Consider the following 18,730-nt stretch of genomic DNA (forward strand, 5'->3'; position numbering starts at 1 on the left):
GGGAGAAACCTCCCAATGCCCTCACTACTGCCTCTTGTGGAATAGATAGTTTGTGCCCATTCTAACTGCCATCAGTGTGGCCAGACAGCCCGGACAGGACCAGCCAAAAGCCTTGGAAATGTACTCTTGAGGTGCACTAGCCTGTTATAAGCCCTGTGGTTTATCCTTCCCTTTAATTGCCTTCGTGTGGCAATGACAGCAATGATGTTGACGGTACCATTGCCCAGAGCGTTGGTTGTTTTCCATGTTGATCATCACAACAGCTCTGCAATGGAGGTACCATTAGATTCCCCATTTTGCAGATGAATTTAGGAAGTTTTCTCAGAATTGCAGAACTAGTAAGTAACTTTATTCCTAGTAAGTAACTTTAAGGCTGACATAACAAATTACCACATATTTGGTGGTTTAGAACATCAGAAATTTATTCTCTCACAGTTCTGGAGGCTAAAAGTGCAAAATCTGGGAGGGCCAGCCTCCCTTCAGTGGGCCTAGGGGGGAATCTGTGCCTGGCTTTTTGTCTGTTCCAGCCCCAGTGACCGTCCTATTCCTTGATTTGTGGCTGTATCACGTCCATCTCCTTGGTCATGTTGACTGCTCCTCTCCTGTCTGCCTCCTCTGACTTACAGGGACACTTGCCACTGAATTTGGGGCCCACCTGGACAAGCAAGGGTGGTGTCATTGCAAGAGCTTTAACTTAATCGCATCTGCAAAGACCCTTAGCCTAATTGCATCCGCAAAGACCCTTCTTTCACATTGGGTAGCATTTACAGGTTTTGGATTTGGGACATGGGCATTATCTCTCTGGGGTTCATTCAGCTGACTGCAGTTACAGAGTCTGGTTTCAATCTCAAATCTATTCAGCATTCAAATTTTAAACCACTGTGATAATGTGATGTGCCACTTAGGAAGAGAAGGGGGAAGGTATATCTTAACCACCAGCAGGTAAGTCCTCTGTGTTCCCTGTGCTTGTGAAGGGGAAAGGAGAGCAGCCAACTATGGGTGATGTAGCCACTGGGCTTCCCATTGGAAAGGGAGCAGATTCCCTTAGTGCAACAGGAATTATCATGTGGACCAAGAGGAGGGGGCAGGTAGACCAGAGAAACTCACGAAATCTGCCTTGATTCCTCTTTGTAATACTTTTCTCACTCTTTATATGGCCTATTGGTTTTTATCCCAAAGATCTTAGAACATCTAAGCATTTACCAGTAGTATTAGAAGTTACCACTTGGCACTGCTACAAAATTTGGCTCAACTGTGGCTAAGTCACAGAAATGTTGAGTTTCACACTCATTGGAAGTTTAAGAAAAACCTAAAGATCAGAGCCCAGCAGATGTAAATGCAGATGTGGGAGTGAGAGTTATGAGTAAATGGCATTTCAAGTATCTCCAGCACAAATTGGATCCTTAACCAAGAGTCCATGCCTGCAGTTACACACAAATACACAATGGTTTTATAAATTTTCAATTTATTCATGTTTTGGTTGGTGAAAGCCCAAACACTTTATTTCCCCCAACTGAGTCCTAGAAAATATGTTAAATGAAAAAGGGAGAGAGAGGGAGTGAATGAATAAATGCATGTATGCATGCATACATACTGCTGGGTGTTTTACTGTAGTGGAGGTTATGAAAGTATTCTGGAATCAGAGAAACCTGGGTTCAAATCATGGTTCTGTTTGTCCACTTTGTATATGCTGTGTATATGAGTCACTTCTTTAAGCTTCAGATTCTGCATGTGTATAGTGGGATTGACAAATGTACTTAATTTTGTGGTATTATCTAACCAGAATCAAGTAAGGAAAATCCATCAGTCTTAGCTAATAGTAATAGTAGTAGTAGTAGCATTAAAAATAAGGAAACTAGTATAGAAGGGAAATATTTGTAACCACTATCAGTTCTGAGAGAATCCTTTTTTTTTCCTTTCATTTTTTCCTCTCTGCTTTTGGTATTACCTCTAATTTAGGCCTTTCAGTTCTTCATTTAAGATATCAGGTGTATTACACTGTTTGTTTTTAACAGTTTTGAGATAATTTTAGACTTAGAGACAGGTTAAACATACTCAAATTATAGGTTGTGGTCTTCACCCAGCTTCCTCTTATGTCAACATTTTATATCACAGAATATTTACTCAAAACTAGAAGTTAAAGTGTTCAAGACATAGATTTTTCCCTCTTTCCCTCTAAGTCTATTCTCTGCAGCCACCTAAACAATCTCTGTGACACTATCAGATTATGTTTCTGATTTGCTTGGAATGCTCCAGTGTTCTTCCCCCTCATAACTCAAATAAAAACCAAGGGACTTCCCTGGCGGTCCAGTGGTTACGACTCCTCACTCCCCATGCAGGGGCCTTGGATTCAATTCCTGGTCAGTGAACTAAGATCCCGCATGCCACGTGGGCCAGAAACAAAAAAGAGGGAGACACACATGCCACAAACGTACACACACACGAACGGTGCGCCGTGGATCACAGGCCCTCAGCCACTGTGCCTCGGCTGTTTCCGCGCTCTCACGTTTCATCATCTTTCTGTTCGACCCCTGCCCTTCAGCTGTGCTGCTCTTGTTTCTTTTGGAATACTCTGAGCTGGTTCTCCCCTTTAGGAGGGAGAGTTAGGAGCAAATGGCTTTTCAGGTATCTCCAGCACAAATTGGATCCTTACCAAGAGCCCATGCCTGCAGTTATACACAAATATAACTGTTCTGTTCTGTCTGGAATGTTCCCCCACATCTTCAGGTGGTCAGCTTCTTCTTGAGCAGGTCTCTTGAGACTTTCCATGACTACCCTGTCTTTAGACTACTTTAGGAGCCCCACCAATCATAGTCACATCCCTGGATTTTACTCTCTTATTTGATATACCATTATCTGAAATTATCTTGTTTACTTGCACATGCCACAAAAGCAGAGAACTTCTCCATCTTGTTCCCAACACCTCGATCATAGTGGGGAATTAATTATTTCAGAAGGAAGAGGACTATTTTTTGGCCCTGGTGAATAGGAGTTCAGGCCTCTCTAATGGTGTATCAGAAACCCTAACCCTCCTCCATAATTCTTTGAAAAGATAGGTGTGAAACGACCAGTTTTTGTTTGTTTGTTTGTTTTAATAATGGGAAGTTTAAGGAAGATCCTAATGACCTTAAGGTTTCACCAGCCCTCAGTTTTTAAAATTCATAGCCCCTTGATGACTGATGAGCAGGAGTTTTATGGAAGCATCATCGAGGCTCACGGGCTCTTGGCAGTTGTGGGTATGTGAAGCGTGAGCAGAAGCGTGAGTGTAGGTACACAAATACGCTTCTTTGTGCTGGTGGACGCATGTGCCTGTCATTTTCAAATTTGCTAAAGTGCATTTTCTCCAAAGGGAGTGAGGGCTGTTGGGCCTGAAATAGGGAACACCAGGACCGTAAGATCAAATGCTTTGAAAGTGGCTGTGCCAACGCTTTTTGCTAATTAAAGAATGTTAGGACAATCACCACGAGCAGCAGTAAAGGGCGCCCCATTACCTCGCTTTATGGAGAGTCGGGTAAATTTAAAGGCAGCTATAAATATCCCACTGAGCGCCAGAGCAGTCAGTGGGCCCCTGACTGGGCCACGAGAGGAGCCCAGAGGTTCTTCCCAGGGTCCTTATCTCTATGAGCTGTCAGTCCCCAGATTTTGCGTGGCTAAAGAACAAATAATTCCATCCACAGACTCTTAATTTAAAACACTGTGGGGGGGTGTGGAGAGGGGAGCAGACAGCTGTGTGGAGAGTCTGACTGGGAGCTTGGCCACCTGGGTCCTTCTTCAGCTTTGCTATTGACTTTCTGTCCCTTTCCCCTTGAGGAAAGATGATTCTTCTCATGTTGTGACTTCATTTTCCTTGACCATGGGTATGTCACAGGATTTGTTTAAAGAACAGTCACATGGCTTAGGTCTGTTCTCCAAGGAATATTCTAGGGCCCCTTGTGGAGCAAGCAGCTTCCTGCTTCAGAGGATACCTTATAGTTTAGAGAGAGTGAACAAGATCGGAACACACTTTTCTATACTTACCCTCGAACATTTCTGACTGAATTTAAGAAACATACTCACTTTGGAACATTTTCTGTGTTTTTAATCTGTTCAGTTTGGCTTGCAACCTGTTGTCCTTTTCTGCTGCGTCTTGTAGGTGCCTCATGGCCTCCCAGCCATTTTAATCCCCCGCCCCGTTCATAGCGTAGCGCCAAGTTGGCACTGCCTTCTCTCTGCCAGGCTTCTTGATCTGTTCTTTAGTTTCTTTGTGGATCAGCATTTTTTGGCCATCAAGCTGCCTCACGCAACTCATTAATTGTTTTCAGTTTTACGCTGTCAGCTTCAGCTATAGCTCGGGTTCTCTCCCTTGTGGCTGGTGTGGCCTCGGTTCATCATCCCGTACTGGTCTGGTGAGGTGGGTTCATTTGTCTCATCTAAGGAGCTTCTGAGGGAGACTTGGAGGATCCCAAATGAGAATGAAAATACGGGCTTGAATTTTGTCTCTCGGTGGCTGTTGTGACCATCCTCAGCCTACCCCCTCTGTCAGCCAAAGGCCAGGCTCTTACCCTTAGAAGCCTCGCCTGGAGCCCACACCACTGGCTTCCCCATGAGTCATGGAACGACCGATGGGTGGGTTGGCTGACACCCAGGTTCCTGGAGGCCACCTTCCTTTTTCATTGCATGAGCCTGTTCAGGAGTGAGATCTCCCCAGCCCCCAGCCGGCTCTTAATCTGTGGTTGTAGATGCAGTTCTGACTGCACATGCTTCCAGTGGAAATCACCTTTACATCTAGAGGAACTAGGGGTGAGTGAATGTGAAGTAAGGGAAGCTAGGCCCTTTAGCTCTTCTAGCAGATGGGGAGGGAAGAATTCCCCCGTTTGTTGGTTGGTTCATCTGCCCATCCTAGCCATACTGTCTCTCTGTGTTTCACGTCTGGCCTCTCTCACACACAGTTCTGAATTTGGCCACAACGGATAGGTAGATTTGTTTGTTTTTACACAAGGGTAACAGGACCGCCTCATTCTCCTTTACCCCAGAACGCTACCCACCCTCCACCCCCGCACCTTGGCCAAGAATCGCTGTCTTTTCAGTTTTTCCTCGCTACCAGCCAGGAATGCTAAGCAGCATGCTCTTGGGAACCTGTCGTGTTGGTCTGCTTGAAACTATTTTTCTGAAGGACACCAGACTGAAATGGCTCTGCCTCTGATAAGAGGTGCTGAAGCCCCGCTTCTGTGGGACCACCAGCCGGGGATCTGGGCGTCTCCTACCGTGATGCCTGGACGCCAGCCACCCGGCTAGAAGAGCCCCCATTCTGTATCACTGTCTTGGTGTCTGGGGCCAGTTTGTGTGATAGCCCAGTGAAGCCGCTTGATTTGTATTCAGTGCACAAGCCCTTAAAAAAAAAAGTCTGAGAGGAGCCCTGCCAGCCAATAACTCTGAAAGGATTCTTTGTGTAAGTGAGCGGTCTCTGGGCTGGACACCCTTCCTGCTCCACCCCCCCTCAACTGGCCTCTCTGGCCTAGTGACTCGGTGGTGCTGTGGAACTGGCTCCGAGCCCGTGAGGGTCACTCCCCAAGGGGAGACCGTCTTGGGATCCCAGGCACACAGGGCAGCTTCATCTCCGTCCTTCCTGTCCTGGCATCTGACAGTCTGCCTCCCAGTGCCAGTCCGTGGGATCCATTCAAGGCCATGTGTGCACACGAGCCAGTAAGTGAAAAAGAGAGAGAGGAATATGAAAAGACCAACCAACCAACAAGGCTGGGGCATTCTAATTCTTCCCTCTAGCGGAAACCTCCGAGAAGAAGATGGGGCCTGTGTCCAACACTCCACTCTAGTGGGGCCCTGCCCAACAGAGGGCAAGACCCTCTGTTGGCCTGAGCCTTCTGACTTCCTAACCGATTAAAGCAGTCTTTTGCTCCCACTGTCTGTAAAAGGACAGAAATGAGACCCTCTGCCCTGTACCCCCGGGAGCTACTGGGTAAACGTCTTTATCAAATTGAGACTAAGAGGAACTCCTGCTCTGATCGGAGCCCAGGCCAGCCTCTGGCCTTCAGCACCACCATCCGCAAGCCTTCCCCATGTTCAGAGCAGCCTAAGGGATGGGCTTCCTGCCAGCTCCTCTCCATCTGAGTCTGTCTCTTTAAGAATGGTATTTGTTATTAATGAGTTTTCTAAACACGTAACCTTCACTTGCTTGCTTCGGTCAATAAGACCATTCTTGTTAAATACTGTTTTCTAGGAAGGAGAAGAGTTCAGTAGGTGTTGAGGGATTTTTCTTAAGACTCACATGGGAGCCTGGAGGACAGTGGTACTGGCGCCAGAGGGCTGGGGGTTTCTCAGTCTCTGGGAGGGGTCTGACACATATATCTCTGTTAGGCTGCGTTAGTTTGTGAGAGAAGCCGAAAGGTGGCTGAGCTTTGGCCCATCGTGTGGCCCATCTCAGAGGTGCGCCTATCTCCCCATATTTCAGTGTCCCTGGGTTTCTCATTCTGGTTCCACCTGTGCCAGGGTTAGAAACCGCTTTGTCTTGTTTTTAAGATACTGCTCAAGGGCCTGATGGTCAACTGTTTAGACAAAAATGTCAAAACACATGGTTTCCCCATATTAGCCCGCTGAAATAATTGTACTTGTTCTAAACATTGTATTTATACTAAACTTAGCAGCTCTTCTGAAGGGTGCCCGTTAAATAGGACCGTGTAACCAGACAACTTTTAAAATCTGTTTCTTTAAAAAACCTCTAGGAAGGGCTGTGAACCTGAGAGGGGCTGTGTCAGGGACCAAAGCTAACAGAGTGGGGTCTCCTTCACTGGCCCCAGCTCAGCTTATCCTTGGGAATGTTTGGTCCCCAAAAGAAACGGGGATGTGGCCCCACACAGTGACCCACCCACAGACTCAGTGCTGTCACATGGGGATTCGTGGACAAAAAAACCAGTGAAGTATTTCCATTTGGCTGAAGGGAAGTTTTTCCCAGGCCACCTCCCATCTCCAGGGCCCCTCCACCTCACCAGGACCTGTGGCACTTGTGGTTGGTGTGTTAATCACTTCTCCACACAGCGCCGTCAAGGAGCTGTGTGGCCCTGATGGGTGGCACAGAAAGATTTGTTCAGGCCCCATCCACCAAGGGACAGGCAGGCTCCCGATGAGACAAACTCTGTGGACAAATACAGCCCTGCCTGTTTCAGAGACCTTTGTCCCCTAGACCAGGTCAGGTGTGAGCAGAGACTCTGAAACCAGTGACTTGGAAGCTGGTTACCAAGGAATATTCTGCATGGGCCCTGTGCATGTACAACGTGCTTGTTTTTGTACGCCTTCCCAGTTCTCGCCTTGCTGGAATCATTTGTTGTTTTTCTCCCAAAGAAGATAATAAAAGGGGTTTAGAATAAGGGATGGGCTGATCTTCCCTTGCTCCTAACCTCCCCCACCTCTCATTCCTCCTCTCACTCCTACACCCGAACTTACCATTTAAGAGAACCTTCGACAAGGAACTTGGGATGGCCTTGCTGTCGTCCTCAGGTATAACAGCCCATTTCCCTTCAGTCCTTCCTTTCTTTTTCCCCAGGGCTCACATGGAGTAGAAGGAACGAATCTGCTTCTGGATTGATGGGTCTCACTCAGTCACTGCATACATTGGTCTTGTGGCCTGCTAATGCCATTTGAGTTTCTAAAAGCCTTACTTTGCAAATCCACTTGTGTCCTGGGTTTAGCTTCTGATTACAGGATTAGCAGAGATTATACAGTCTGTCTGATGTCTTCTGCAAGCTTTCTATCAGATTTGTGGCTGTGCATTGAGAAATGTGTACCTCGATAGATTGGAAGCTAGAGGCAGAGATGGACTGATGGGGGAAAAGGGAAAAAAGAAAAGGGATCTCATGTAGAGAATTGGTGTGGTGTCAGTCCTGATATTTGAACAGAACCAGTTATGAATCTGGAAACCTAGATATTCTCTTCATATCTTGCTTTCCTACTCCACTTGTGTCCTCTTTTCTAGACTGACTTGTCCTCACCCTGACTCCTCCTCCTCTTCCCCACCCCAGTTGTTGCACCGGAATAGAGCTCTGAACCGATGCTGTGGGTGGCACCCTTTACCAAGAGCTTTCCTGACATCAGCCATTCCTATGGCCTCCACCTTGTCAGTTCTCATTAGATGGCAACTCTTCAATTGTACATTGAGCACCCTGAGACACTGGGGGTGGGGGGGGGAATGACAGAAATGGGTTTGGGACACAGAACAACTCCTGTGACTCAGAAACGTTAGGGAGTGCTAGTTTTGTTGTGGAGATTAAAGAAGACACATTCACTATGGGAAAGGCACATAGGTCACTTTAGGCTATAGGTGTCTCATGCTGCAAGTAATAGACCATCTATGCTGGAGACCGACCTCACATAGAAGAAGGTCAGTCCCAAAGTAGGGTAGTTCCAGGGTGGGTTAGTTTAACTGAGATGTGGCCCCAGGTCAGCCTCAGGTACCTTAGTTCTTTTCCTCTTCTCTGTTGAGCCATTCCCTCAGCGTGACCACAGTTCTTTCTTGGCTGCAAGATGGTTGCCATGGCGCCAGGCTATGGCATGCCCACACACCAATCTCCAAAGTCAGGAGAAGCAGCAGTGTCTTATTTCTGCATCTCTTTTTAAAAGCAAAGAAGTCCTTCCCCACATGCCTTTCACCTGACTTCCTCTCCTATCTCGCTGTCCAGATTTGGACAACAGTACTAAACTGTGGGACCAGGAAAGAGAACTCTGCTCCCCAGCCCCAGTTATGGACTAAGATCAGGTACTCAAAGGGTCCATGAATTTGGATGGGAGAAAATTATCTCTTTTTATTAACCTCTAACTCAAAGTTAACATGTCCTTTGAAAGTGAATGTAAGCCAAAAATCATAGTAAAACTAGCGTACCTATGATTTTATCATCAATGGAAATCACAAGTAATTTTATATCATGTTGCAGTAGTTGCAGGAATTTCAACATTGTGTTGACTCTTATCACTGCCTTGAGATTTTAGATGTCAGACCTACTCCTCAATCTTGTTATTTGGTGTGTTAATGAAGAAGTACATATATTGACTAAATCCTGACGTGGGTGGGTTTTGTTTTGTTTTGTTTTAATATTGTAATAACTTTCAGTGTAATTGATTTCCTTTGTAATCCTATGTGTTTTAATTAATGTATCCAAAAATACTATTCTATGAGGAAGTGCATAGGTTTCCCTCAACTGTCAGCAAGTCCCAGGGCACAAAAAATAAGTTAGATCAGTTTGTGTTTTCCTGAGTCACATGCAGAAATCCCAGGGAAAAAGGGCAGAGACTTGCCAGCAGGGAGAAGGGGAAATGGCTATTGAGTGGCAGCCATCAGACCTTCCCACAGCCGGTGCCTGTAGACTCAGGCAGCCGAAGTGCCACCAAGTGGTTCCAGCCCTGCTGTTGGCCAGCTGCATTTAATTTACAGCCGGATCTCCCGAACTTCAGGTGTCCATTATACCATCTATGTGCCATTGCCAAGTCCAGATATCCTCTATACTCTTATCTCCTTCATATTTTTCTTTAAATCACCCTGTTCTTTCTGAAACTATTTTAAAAGGAACTTTTTAAAATGGAAGCACATCACTTATCGTAAATGAAAGGAAATTTTAAAAATGAATACAGAGACTGCAGATGAGTGTTAGTGAATTCTGGCTAAATCCTCCTTGCCTGCGAGGCTCTGAGCCTGAAGTCCACTCTGTTTTTCTTAGAGATGCTAAAGGCAGGTTAGCAGTAAACCAGAACTGCTTCCTTAACTCAGTTTGTGATCATCATTCCGCGTCCTGTCACTGCCCCACCTAAAATAATTCAGTCCCATGGAAAAAGCAGGGTGATGATAGACGCTTCATTTTACAGCTGAGTGACTCTACCTGCAAAGGGAATGAGGTTAAGCCTGACTTAGTTTTCATGGACATGTCATCTCTTAATAATCACTTCTTTCTAAGAACTCACAAACTGCATTTCAACCACTGCTTCTGGGACTTGGTCCAGGACAGACTTAAAGCTCTCTTACCTGCAAGTTCATGGACTTCACCATCTTTCCTTTTCTTTGCTCCATGCTTTTGTCCCTTTTTAAAGGTCAGACTAGAATTTGCCTGTCTCCTTTCTGGCAGCATCTCATCTGTTCTTGGGGACCCATCAACTACCGGTGAATTGATGAGGCTTGATGTTACTCAGTGGGACTTGAGCAGGGAAGACATCAGTTTTGGAATCTAGTGGCAGAAGAGACAACCCCTCTTGGCAGAGCCCCAGAGCTCAGAGAGAAACAAATAGGGGAGCAGAGCCCTAAAATCAGAAGGCAAGGGCTTGCACCAGAATCGTTTTGGCCCTGGTCCCAGCAGGCGAGGAACACACCAAGGGGATTGAAGTGGGTGTGCAACTTTGGGTGCAGAGCCAAGAGTTGGAATGGGAGTGTTTGAGAGCTGGAAGGAAGCTCAGAAGTCTAATCCCACCCCTCACACCCAGATGAAATCACAAACCCAGTGAAGTTAAGTGATTTACCATAAAGTCATATAGCTAGCGGCAGAGATGAAATGAGAAACCCCTACCCTGAGCTATTTTCACTTTTTTTTTTAACATTTACTTATGACATTTATTCGGCTGCGCCAGGTCTTGGTTGTGGCATATGGAATCTTTAGTTGCAGCACTCGAACTTTTAGCTGCAGCGTGTGGGATCTAGTTCCCTGACCAGGGATCGAACCTGGGCCCCCTGCTTTGGGAACGTGGAGTCTTCACCACTGGAGCACCAGGGAAGTCCCTACTTTCATTCAGTCTTTAAGTCTGTAAAAGCACACTGTCCTCCGTCCACTCACAGTGTGGAAGCAGGTCTGGGGTCACTCTCCCACCCTCCCCTCCTCTACCCTCTCCTCCCCCTCTCCTTCCGCTTTCCTTGCGGGTCTTGTTTGACCCTTTTCCCCTGTTGCTCTGGTCCTCTCTCTTCCTGGCATATCTCCAGGCCCTCGCCCTTGCCTGCAGTGCTGCTTCTCCCGAGCCCTCTCTCATTCCTGGGGCCTTCCAGGGCTGGTCTTGAAGCTGAAAGAGAGGATGCTTTTTCATGTCATGTCAACCTCTGTGCCCCCATCCACCTCTCCTTAATGTGATGGGGTTGCTGGTGGGCCTGTTTATGATGAGAGATGAGGAGGAGACCCCCACCCCAGAGGGTTTGGGGAGAGCACGCCTTCCATCTCCTCCTCTCTTACCTCCCCTGGAAAGATTCTAGCTGTCAAGTGTGGTGGGGCCTGGGGGCTGCGCTTCTCTTCTTTCCTGTTCGTCTCCGGACCTCGGAGAACACAGGCAGCAGAAGCTCTGGGTGCACCAGGATGAGACCACAGCTGCAATTTCCCAGCCCTGAGTTAGAACCAGCAGTGATTTTTTTTTTTTTAATAATTCAGGCAACCCCGTGGTGAAGGACAGGCTGACACTTGCTGACCATGCTTTTACAGCCTTTTTCCTGGAACCGTTAGTCGTGTGCGTGTTTACACGCTGAGTGTGCCTTGTGGGCATGTTTGTGTGAGAGCCTGCACTGACATCCCTGGAGTAGGCCTTCTACAGAACGTCTCAACCAAGACACTTTTCTTAACGGTTTGAAACGGCAAATGTTATTGTCTTTGAGTTAAGTGGTTCAATTAGCGCTGATTGGAAAGAGTGGGATGAACTGGGGAAACGCACAGGCTATTTGGTAACAGCCTCGGGAATGGAGGGAAGGAGAGAAGGTGTCACCGACTAAAACAGCTCCCAGGGGCTGGCCTGTCCCTCTGTGTGGCTGGAGGAGAGAGCTTCCGGGACCGATTTTGGGTTTGGGGTGCAAGTTGTTGTTGTTTAGTCAATAAGTCTTGTCTGACTCTTTTGCAACCCCATGAACTGTGGCTCGCCAGGCTCCTCTGCCCTTGGGATTTCCCAGGCAAGAATATAGGAGTGGATTGCCATTTCCTCCTCCAGAGGATCTTTCCAACCCAAGGATCGAACCTGAGTCTTCTGCGTTGGCAGGCAGATTCTTTACCACTGAGCCACCAGGGCAGCCCTGTGGGGGCAAGAACAGGAAGTTGTTCGAGGAAGTAAGTGGATCATCTCTGCTGTTGTAAGTGATCTTTCATTCTCCATGTACAGTATTCGCCACTCTGAGGCGTGTCCCCTCTGCCGACTGGCTTGGCCCGATAGTCAGGATGCACTCTGGTTTGCAGTCCTTCCAGCTCTCCACGCAGGTTCTTGTATGTCCGTCTTTCTGTCCACCAGAGACCTTGGAGAAAAGGTTAACCGCACCGCAAAGCAGAGCTTCCAGGCAGCTTCAGGGATTTCCATGGCACAGTCCTTCCTGGGGGTAGAGTTGGGGCCGGAAACCTTTCTTTGTGAGTCTGTGCCTTCCCGTCTTTCCTCTTTACCCCTTTTTCTCTGCTGCCCTAACACCAGCAGATCCAGAATCATTTCAAGCCCCAGAGCTTTTCATTCCATCTTCCCCTCCAGGTCAGAGTTTCCTGGCACCGTGGAGGGCTCAGTGACTGATCTGTCCCTGTGCCTCATCCCCCAGAAGGTTTTCTCTTTCCGCTCTGGATAAAAGAAACAAGACCCGGCTGCTCCGGCCTTTCGTCTCCAGCCCTCACCCTGGCCCTTCCTCTCACAGCTACTCACTTCCCCAAGCTCCCCTGTTCCTCCAAGGCCTTCCAAGGAGGACAGGTTTCTCTTCAGTTGCCATCCTGACACAAGGCCCATCAGTTCCCCTCTTCCTTCCATTCCCTCTTGGGTCCACATGGTTCCAAGCACCCTCTTCCTCTCGACTCACTCTAAAGACCAGAAGCCCAGAGCTTCCCGTCTGCCACCATGTTAGTACAACAGGATGGTGTGATTGTTGGCAATGAGGACTTAGGAATCAGAGGTCCACTTTTGAATTCCAGCCCGGTCATATACTAGCTGCATGGCCTTACAGAGAAGCACTTAACTCGTCAACCTTTAGTTTGCTCTTCCATAAAATTGGGGTGATATTAGTAAGCAGAGTTATAAGAGGAAAGTCACCCGAGAGCCCTGGAGTGCAGGAAGGAAGAGAATCAGTCAGGGAAACAGTGCTTCTCTGCAGGTGACGTGAAGGTGAAAGAGATTCTGGGCCGGTGTCTTAGGGTCATTGAAAGAAAGCTTTACTAAAACCAGGGAGGCCACGGTAAACACACACATAGGAAAGGCTTGCCAGAGAGCACTGCATTCTGTATTTTCCAGAAGGATTAACCTCAGGGACACCTCTATCCCAGATAGATAGCCTCGGGTACCACATGGTTGGTCCCAGCCCATCTCCAAGAGAAGGCTGAATCAAGAGCTAGTGTGCATGCACATGTGAGACAGGCATGAACAGAAAGAGATGTTTATCCAGTTTTCACTCTTTTCTTTCTCTCTTTCCTCTTTTCTGTATGTGGAGGGTTCTTCTATTTGAATGCCCCTAAGGAAACAGACAATGTTTGCAAAAACCACTGTTCTCTGACCATCTTTAAAAAGACATTTTTATATCATGTTTAGACAGATTGAGTCAGAGTGATCCAGCAGATCCTGAAGAGAAAAGTCGAATGAGATTCCCCACACCTCACCATCTTCCACCCCCACCCCCCACCCCCATAAGCCACCGTCACATGGAGAAAAGGCCTCTGCAAGTTTCTCATTCACTGACTTGAGCAGTTCAGTTACTTCATCATAGCAAGGAGATCATTGCTACCAAACCATCCAGAAACAGGACCTTATAGCCATGTAACATTCAGGGAGCTGGACTCTGGGAGAGTCCCACGTGCCCCTCAGATGCCATGGGAACAGACTTTGAACAAAAATCTATTTCAGCCTCCAGTTCCTGGCTCAATTTTTTTTTTTTTTTTTTGGTCCTCTTTCACACCATTTCCCCATGGTCTTTGGGCCCAAGTCCCTCTTCCATTCATCATGTCGCCTGCAAATCCACTTTCTGTGCTGCTGCCAAGTTCCTTTTCTGCATTCCCACAGCCATCTACCTGTGACCCAGCCAGCCCTCCCCAGAGAGTTCCTATAATTATCTGAGAGAACCAGTGTTCCAAGAAGATAGGCAGAGCTGCCGATATGAGGGGCCCTGGGAGGGGACAGAGCCAAGTCAGCCCTCCCGAGATGAGGAAGAGCATCATTGCTGAGATGTTTCTAAGCTCTTCTCTGCCTCATCTGCATTTTTAGTGTAGACTTGTACCCCAGATCCACCTCTGGGTCCATGTAAGAGGCAGGAGCTTCACTCACCTGAAAGCTGCAATAGGAAAGCTCCCAGAGGGTGGTGTTCAGACCTGGTCCTTCCCTGCTTCTGCCTGCTGTGCTGTGCCTCCAGGGCTTCCCACAGGCTCCCACCACAGGGTTCTCCTTCTCAGCCGTATTTGTACGTGCATGCTCAGTCACGCAGTCGTGTCTGACTCTTTGCAACCCCATGGCAGACTGTAGCTCACCAGGCTCCTCAGTCCATGGAATTCTCCAGGCAAGAATGCTGGAGTAGGTTGCCATTTCCTTCTCCAGGTAATCTTTCTGACCCAGGGACCGAAACCACGCCTCCTGCGTTGCAGACAGATTCTTTACCAGTGGGCCACCTGGAAAGCCCAAGTGGATTCACCAAATCCTCACTTACGGAGCATCTTGGAGCCACAGTGCAAGTTTCAGTTTCTTCTCCTGGGTCTGTCTGCCCTTCCTGAGATTTAGGGGAAAGCCCTGCAGGCTGACTTACCACATTTGAGATGCACAAGATTGTGTTCTGCTAGGACAGAAAATCAAGGTTCAAAATTTCTTACAAGTATGGAGAAAGATGGGCTGCAACTTACAAGGTGAAATGTAATTTACCAGTTGTAACAAATACAGAGTGCTTTTTTAAGATCAAAGGGAAAAAAAAAATCAGTTACACAATTACAAGATGAAGGTGACCTATCTTGATCGCAGTTCATTTGCAAACTACCCCAGGGCATTTTGTTTACTACAAACCGTGTACTAACAACAGTGTGAAATGATTGATAAAAATGGCTGCAATAGAGAACAGTGTAAATCAAACAAGGTGATTATTTGGATGTGTTTACGCAACTTCTGGGATTCTGTGTTCAGTTTTTAAGAGCATTTTTTATTAAGTTGAGGAGCATTCCTAGGAAGAGACCAGGTGGTATAGAGGGTGGGTGGGATCCAGGTGCAGGGAGTAATAGAAATGAAGAAACAGAATAAATGTTAATAATATGAATGGCTGTCACATGCAGGGAGCAGACACTTTTGGGGGGCTTGCTACACACCATGCTAGTCACTCACACCTGAGTCTTTTCTCACCTACTTCTCAGAGCAGCCTTCAGAGCTGAGAGGTGTTTGGGCTCAGGTAGCTTTCCCAAAACTACCCACAGGTAAATAAGAAAAAGGGATCAGACTTGTTCCAAATTGCTCCAGACTCCAAATAAGAGGAAATACAGGTTGAATTTGAAAGACAACTTCTAAATAGTGGAATGGACTCTTTTTAGAGAGTTCCCTGTTAGGGAATATTTTGCTAGAAGCAGACCATTTCCTAGGAGCGTGAGGAAGATGTCTGGATAGGGGAGGAGACTGAGATGACCTTTGGTTCAAATGGGGTGTTCTGTAATTTCCGTGGGCTAAGTGCAGCATCAGATACAGGGGGGCTGCTGGGCATGGGAGCAGGGGCGGAGACTAGGAGTGTCAGCTTACCCTCTCTCCTGCTTTTGCCTTGCTTGGCCATTTATACCAGCCTTCACCTAGTGCCCCTTTTTGCTTGTCTTCCCACCCAAGAATGGGCATTTTGAGGAGGCTCCATTCTGCCTCCTCTCCCTCATTGGTATAGTCTGCTCTGCAGCAGCATCCCCCAAGGGGGGTGTGGCCATCCTGGCTCCAGACAGAACTGTCTTCCAAGCTGAGATGTTGACGAGGTCTGTGTATGTGTCTGCATGCTCACACTGCAGCCTGATCGATGCCTGTCAGAGCTCGGCATCAGAGTGACAGCCGCACGCCTGGCTGTTTGCTGAACACCACTCGTCCGTCAAGGGAAATCAGACGAAATCCATCTCCTTGTCCAAAGCCTGGCCTGATGAGCTGTGCCTGGAATGCCAGTCTTATATCCCACCCCACTTTGGGGACTTTCCCATTCCCCTGGGACTTCAGAGTTACAACAATGGGTCCCCTGGGGCAGGAGATTTATAGTCAGTGAAATGATGTGAAGAGACCAATCCCAGCCCCTACCCTTTAGGAACTTCCATTTAGAGCTGGTGGCTGCTGTCTGGGCAGCACAGGTCTAATGCATACAGAATTGACCCACAGTTACTTTGAACTGATTGACATAAAAATAGGGCATAAATCAAATGGATTGGACTGAAAATGTTGCAGATGTGTTTTGAGCAGAGTTGTAGACAACTGGTGGGGAAGGGTCTCCTTAAAAGCTCTCATTAGAGAGGCAGTTATGGGGTTTTAAGGCTTTCAAAGTGTTAAGGACAAGTTTTAGCAAAGGTTCTGTGTTTGTAAACCACGTGGGGCTGCACTGTCACCCTGTGTCCTGGCAGGAAGCTAGCTAGCAGCTTCTCTCTGCCCTCCCTAAGCCTGTACAAGCCAGTACCTGAAACTTCAAAAAGACCCTCTGTAGCCCCTGCCACTCCAGCACTTCCATTTCCCAGGGCTGCTGGCCCTTAAGTGAAGAACTCTACCCTGCTCCCCACCTCCGTCCCAGGGCACTTTCCCCCTTGCCTGCCCTCCCATCAGGGGTCTGAATGACTCACAAATGTCAAAGGAAGTGGTTGCAGGAAGTCAGTCACTTTAGAAGGCAATATATATATATATATATATGTGTGTGTGTGTGTGTGTGTATATATATATATATATGTGTATATATATATATATATATTTTTTTTTTCCCAGTAGCTAGAAGACTATGGAGCAGGAAATTGTTCAGAAGACAGAAGTGGGATGTCTGAATGGCAGTGGAAGGAGGTTTGCCCAGGAGCAAGAGGATGGAACAGAGTGACTGAGAAAAATGAGGGGCTTGGAGAGGGGGAGGGTTGCAAAGCCCGCCAACAGGATGGGGACCCTGGATGAAGGGGAGCCTAGGGAGAAGCCAGCGTTTGAGTGGCTCCTGCTGCTGCCGGTCCTCCCAGGGCCTTTCCCACTCAGGAAGGATGCTCGGGTATTGCCCTCCTGGGGGTACACCCAAGGGAATCAGCCCCAGCTCAGGCCTCCTCGTCCGGAGCTGCTCTACTTCAGCTAGCCAAGCACTCCTCCACCCCAGGCCTGGAGAGTACAGCAGTCAGAGCTTTATTGCCCACACACAGGAGCTGCTCTGCAATAAAAGAAAATAAACCAAGGTAATGGGAATGGCTGGTGCAGGGGGCAGGCCCCCGGAGAGCTGGGCCGGCTGCTGCCTGTCTTCCTTGCACCACTGAGCACCATTAAGGCTGCTGTCAGTAAGTCATCTGCAGTCCCCCTGGGCCTCCTTTCTGGGGCCAAGTGAGTGACCTCCGCCGTGGTCAGTCATAGCAGCAGCATATACACACGCGCATCCTGGTTCAGGCTCCGCTGACCACTCCAGGGCAGTAAGGCAGGGGCTGGAGAGAGGCGATTTTACCTCCTCATACAAACTGACCTCAAGAGAAACCTTGAGATTATAGCCCCTGCTGTCCCGTACGTGGGGTGTAAGTGCTTGGTAACCCAGAACTGGGGCTTCCCTGGTAGCTCAGCTAGTAAAGAACCTGCCTGCAATGCAGGAGACCCTGGTTTGATTCCTGGGTTGAGAAGATCCCCTGGTGGCTCAGGTAGTAAAGAATCCACCTGCAGTGTGGGAGACCTGGGTTCAATCCCTGGGTTGGGAAGATCCCTTGGAGGAGGGCATGGCAACCCAGTATTCTGGCCTGGAGAATCCCCATGGACAGAGGAGCCTGGCGAGCTACAGTCAGTCCAGGGGGTCGCAAAGAGTCGGACAGTATATGAGAATGAAAGTTAAGGAGTAAATAGCTTTCTTATTAAAGTAAAAAAAAAAGAAATTACTCAAAATTAAAAAAAAAGAGTCGGACAAGATGGAGCGTCTATGCACAGCAACCCAGAACTAGGTGCACGAGATGGAGTCGAGGGACCCAGAAATGCCTGAGGGGAAGCAGAGGGAGGCCCCAGCACCTGGCCTGCTGTCCCCCAAGGTCCCTGCCTCACACATACACTGCTCTCCACAGCAGATATTTATGCCTTGCACGGAGGTTGGCATCAGCAGTGGTTCAGAGTCTCCAATAATTTTCCTTTTGTCATGCAGCGTGTCTGGCCCTTTGACCAGAGAGCTTTTAAATTCCTCCTCCTTAGCCCTCTTTCCTCACCCACTTCTCCCAGGCTCCCCCATCCCCGGCTAGATCCCAACTGGTTACTGAGTCTCAGCTTCTCCCCGACACAGGAGACACTAAATCTTCCCTGCCTGCCTCTCGACCCACCATCATTTCCCGAGCTCACCTACGCCCATGAATGCTTAATTTAAAACTTCTGCTGCCTTTTGGCAGCTTGTAATTCTGAGGCCGATTTCAGCCGAGGAGACAAAATGGGCTGATGAATGTATGCAGAAAGGTGAGCAGAAAACCATACACAGCGTCTCTGTGGTGTGGGGACAGGCTTTCTTAACCATTTACTTTAATAAGATGGATATCTACAGTGGAGAGTTATTCTAATAGGATGGATATCTGCCTGATCTGTTGGCCTGCAGGATGGTTATGAGTTTTAAATTTCCTCATCTCTGCAGCAATAGATTCTCTGGGCTTTTCAATTA

The 18,730-nt window shown here is 47.8% G+C and overlaps 1 protein-coding gene and 1 long non-coding RNA gene across 2 annotated transcripts in view; both read left to right on the plus strand.

Moving 5' to 3' along the window:
• LOC122674900 overlaps positions 1 to 9,839 on the plus strand; it is a 31,976-nt gene extending 22,137 nt beyond the window's left edge. Inside the window, exon 4 of the long non-coding RNA XR_006335077.1 lies at positions 9,828 to 9,839. This is a non-coding gene — a long non-coding RNA (uncharacterized LOC122674900). The remainder of the gene's footprint in view (positions 1 to 9,827) is intronic.
• The window catches only part of SND1 (staphylococcal nuclease and tudor domain containing 1), a 411,141-nt gene that overhangs the window by 356,933 nt on the left and 35,478 nt on the right, over positions 1 to 18,730 (plus strand). The gene's annotated exons all lie outside the window — the stretch shown is intronic.

Source organism: Cervus elaphus, chromosome 18, assembly GCF_910594005.1.
Source record: "Cervus elaphus chromosome 18, mCerEla1.1, whole genome shotgun sequence".
Lineage (NCBI taxonomy): Eukaryota > Metazoa > Chordata > Mammalia > Artiodactyla > Cervidae > Cervus > Cervus elaphus.